Raw genomic sequence first — 4,894 nt, 5'->3', positions numbered from 1 at the left:
TGGGATCCTATGTGTCGGTACCTGGAAAGTAAAGGAAGCGAATTTAGATTCGCAGAAAGTTCTTCAGAGTAAAGTATTCTGGAATGTGGTATTTCTGGGAAACAATTGAGAGAGTATTCAGTGGCCTATGAGTCTTAGACAGTGTGCTCTTATGTTCGAGTCTCGTGTGGTAAGCTTGGCTTGAGGCATTGTGATGCTACAGCGAGGGAGAAATATCAAGTGGATGATGAATCAAAAGGGAAATTAGATAGATGGGAAAGACTTGATAGTAGACCGAATCGGTATGGTAAGGATGTGATTGATTCTTCGTATGTGTTCGAGCTAATAGGCTTTTACAGGTATTGTGCAGCAAGGCTCTTGAGTTCCGACAGCTTGCTTAGCTTGGTTCGGGTAGAAGGATTCAGTCCTGGCAGTTTAGCTTGTGCAATGGAGTTGGAAGGGAGTTCTTGATGAGTTTTACCGTGGTTTAGAGACGTATATGTTGCCTATGGGCATGTGAAGCATGGAATGTGTAATGATTTCTCTTCTTGATGGGATTGATGGAGAGTTCTTGACTAGTGGAGTACGTAGATGTTTGTGTTTAGGGAGGGGGATGGAGTTCTCATGTTATACTAGTGTGGTATGGTATATGCGATATGTTGTGGAGGATTGGGATTTGAGTGTGTAAGGTTACAGTTCAGTTCATAATGGAAAGTCATTAAATTCTTAAGCAGCACGGGTAGCTGCAGGTGATTAAAGAATCGATCTTCAAATGATTAAGGATAATGGTATTGCCAACCATAGTGATTCGACGGGGGCATATGTTCCAGAAAAACGGCAATGTGATGTAAACTGATGATACTTCGGTATTGTTGCGGCATTTGGGATCGACTGTTGATATCTGAGTTTGTTTGATGGCACAGGAAAATTTTAGATTATCTTTCATGGGATGATTGGGTACTTGAGGTGTGATATGTATTCGTACGGCGCAATTTGGGATCAGGTACAGTGATTTGTGTGCTATATGGAGTTGGAGACTAGGAGTTCTCGTGTTTAGGCTATGCAGTTGTTGTGAATCTTGTGTATCGCCGTCTAGCAGTTATTGGGAATTTGAGGTCCGAGTGGATCTTTCTTTGCTTGGTATGCCAGATTGGATATGATATTGGATTGTAGACTGGTTGTCTTAGTGTTGGGTTATTCTAGACTATTGTGCTACAGGCTATGTTGGAAAATGCCACAGGTTGCGTGGCGAGGTGCATCGGATTGTGTTCTAGCAAAGTAGTTTGTATCCCAAAGACCAGCGGACGACTGGGAAGGATTGCATTTCGTAATTTGGTCTTCGTGGCGGATGTCAGTACGGAGGTTTCTACCATTGATTCAGTTCTGGTATTGAGGGACTTTTCGGATGCGTCTCTTGTGGCCGGGCATGTTACCGGGCGAGGTTGTGGATTTCGATATTGATTTGGTGCCGGGCACCGTATCGTACGGCTCCGGCAGGAGTTATAGTGGTGGAAGGAGCAGCTTCAGGATTCTTGGTGTTGAGTTCGTTGGCAGGCCGATGTGGCTACATATTTGGCTTGAGTTAGCTTGGTTAGTCCCGAGTTGAATTGTTGAGGGATAGGTTGATTCGATCGTTATTGAACTTGTTAGTGATCTTGGGAGATCTATGAGTTGCTTTTCTGTGCTGTGAGGCGTTATGATTTGTTGGATATGGGCACATGTGGTGCGGTTCTATTTGAGATTCATAGAGGAAGTCGAGCGGGAAGAGTAATTGAGTGTTGCTCAATAAATGGAGTATTGGGTATGGCCTATCGGGTTGTGTGTTATATGATATTGGTTTCACCGTGGATGTAATGAATTGCTTTGGTTTCAGACATCAAATGTGCGTGGCTGTCGATTTTGATCATAGTGACTTTAGGTGCTTCATGTGTAACGGTGTTTGGATATGATCGCGCATTGTAGCGAGGCTACGTGGAGTTATGACCCTTCGAGGTAGATTCAAGCATTCTATTCCACTAGTGTATCATTGCATGAACTAAGTTTGGATTCATCGATGGTGCTAGAGGTTGGAGAATGTTCTTGAGCCAAATTTGGTTCAAGTGCTCATTGCCAAACCCATCCCCTCCGTTATTAGTTGTGCTAGATATTGAATGTTGTGAAGGATTACTATTGCCTCCTGGCCATTTACTTGGACGTTGAAGGATATTGCATGTCCCATTAGCCCCATCTCCATCCACGAGAGTGATTGGTAGTCTTGGGTTTGAGGGGGTTAGACATAGATCACCTGGGGTTTTTCTGGTTGTGGTGGGGCTTGGGGTAGATTTTCCATCGTTTGGATTCTGTGTTGCCTTAGTATTTGGAGTAGTCTGTTTCTCCTTCTCAGAGAAGATGAGATTCTTGTGATTTTGAGTGGTTTGATTGGTATTTAATAGTTTACAACATGCGTGGGATTTGGATTATCAAAAGAGGGGATGAAATTTTCCGTTGGTCTCCAAAGCTCTTGAATCTTCTTTTTTAAGTATTGATGCATCATGCGTTTTCCAAAAAGTTTGATAATTATGGAGCATTGCCAAGGTTCATAAATTCTTTGTTTGTCTTCCTCCGTCAATGTGATCAACCTAATGCCTCGTGTGGTAGAGTGTATTAAATTGGTCAGTGCTTCACCCCCTTCTTCTGGAAAAGTTCCTGACAGCTCCATGTTGGATTGGCTCACGTTTGGGGCAAAATCCATATGGTCTGAGGATGTTAGCATGTCTCTATAAGACGTTTTAGCTTCTCCACCATCCTGTCGTGTTGTAGATTGGAAGGCAATATCAGGCGGTTTGGGGGGTATTGAAGATGAAGATTCGTTAGGGGTGAGAATTCGGTATTTCGGTTCGGTATTTAAGAATTTTGGTTAGGTATTTCAGTATTCAGTTTATCAATTGTGCATACCAAATACCGTACCAAAGTATTTTGGTACGGTTTGGTATTTCTTATTTTGGTTCGGTACGGTTTCGGTTTAAACTAAATCTTCACTGTCTCCCCACTCCATTAACTAATGAAACCCATGTTGTTTGAGATTCCACCAAAGATCAATCTTAAGTTCTCGGGTTGTGTAAATAGAAGAGACGAAAGGCAATACACGTTGAGTTTGAGTAGAAGAAGATCAGTCAATGACTGTCGGGCTGCAATTTGTCTCCACGAATTTTTGTGAGATTTAGAGTCGTTAGTGTGTGAAAATGATCCAACTACTGTGTTCTTTAGTCTATGAGTTTCATTCTTGCTTCAAATTGTTAAACTAGGTTGTTTATCTTATGTATCTTATTCCGTGAATAGTTTTCGCCCTTTGAGTAATTTATGTTATTTATTTTGAGGCTTTATAGTAAATACTGTAATATGTTTTTTTTTTCTTTATCGGAGAAGTTTTAGTTTGTTCAAGGCAGGAATATTTCAAGGGATTAGGGAATTAGGAGTTTTGGACTTTTGGGGTGTGGGCTAAAGGTTATTGGGCTAAAAAATAAAAATAAAGTTGGGCTTGGACTAAACTATTTCGGTATTTCGAAATACCGAAATATCAAAAATCCAATACCGTATAAGGTATTGAAATACCGAAATTTTTGTAACGAAATAAACCGAAACCGAAAAAACTGAAACCGAAATACCAAATTAATTCGGTTTGGTTCGGAATTCGATTTTTCAAAATTTATACCCATCCCTAAGATTCGTAGGGTTGAGGGTTCATAGTAGAGAGCAATCCTGATGCACTATTCCTTTTCGGGGTTATACCAAAAGGACATGTTCTTTAGTTTTTTTTTTTCCTATTGTGTGTGAATTTCTAATTTAAATACAAATGTCTTGATTGTTCGAATAACAAAAATCATATCATTTGCATTTTCTCGTTTCCTTCTTCTTCTATTTTTCCCGCTTATGCATCCTCTTCTTATTTCATTAAAAAGAATAGTAACAATACTTTTTTGCCGAGGTAGGTTCATAAATTATTTACTACTTACTAATAAGAGGGAATACAGGCACCTCAAGGTCAACATGCTTGCCTGTCAAAATAAGGGTAATTTTATAATTTCAATAAAGCGTAGCAATACGATTGGCTGGAAAAAAAGAATCCACTATAGCTGCTACATAGAAGTTTTAGTACTTTTGACGAAACTACCCCTTACTTATCATCAACCAGTATCACATTCTTCTGATAAGTGTCAACTCTCCGTCCATTTGTCATGCTATAATTGATGTCAGGATATATGTGGCTTTTCACAGCCAAAGGCGTACTGCCTGACACCAAAACCAGATTATTTGCCTACACCTTCCCATGCTAATTACGTTTCTTCTTTTTCTTCCTTCTAAAAGTGAAATAGTATAGTTTAATATATTACTTACTACTTACTAATTTATTTCGTTGTTTTGCCATATTACTACATTGATATTTTTATTTAATTTTGTGGCTATTTCTATATCAACTTTCATTTTTAATTTTAATTACATAACATAAAAAAACATACTTTACTGTTGGCATTTGGATAAAATTTGATTAAAGTTGAAAAATAGATCAATTGAAGTTGAAGTTGAAAAATATGTATTTGAAAGTTAAAATTATGTGTGGATGTGAATTTTACTTGTAAAGAAGAAGTTAAATAATTATAAGTGAAATTTTTTATCTCAATAGTTATGTCTCGTCCAACATTTGGACAATATTTATATGACAATATTAGATAAATATAAAGTTTAAAATTTGATTAGCGTGCAATGTAAAGTAGTTACACAATTTGACCTGATTCTATGCATATGAAATTACTTAGTTAATATAAAATTAAGAGTAATTAAAATGAGGTCATACACCCCCATTTCTATGTGTGCAACACCAAATAGAGAAATTGCATGTAATGATTTATAGTGGATTTTTCTTCTTCTTTTGAGTTTA

The sequence above is a fragment of the Nicotiana attenuata genome, chromosome 11 (genome assembly GCF_001879085.1).
Source record: "Nicotiana attenuata strain UT chromosome 11, NIATTr2, whole genome shotgun sequence".
Classification (NCBI taxonomy): Eukaryota; Viridiplantae; Streptophyta; class Magnoliopsida; order Solanales; family Solanaceae; genus Nicotiana; species Nicotiana attenuata.
Note: the sequence above shows the minus strand (reverse complement) of the source record.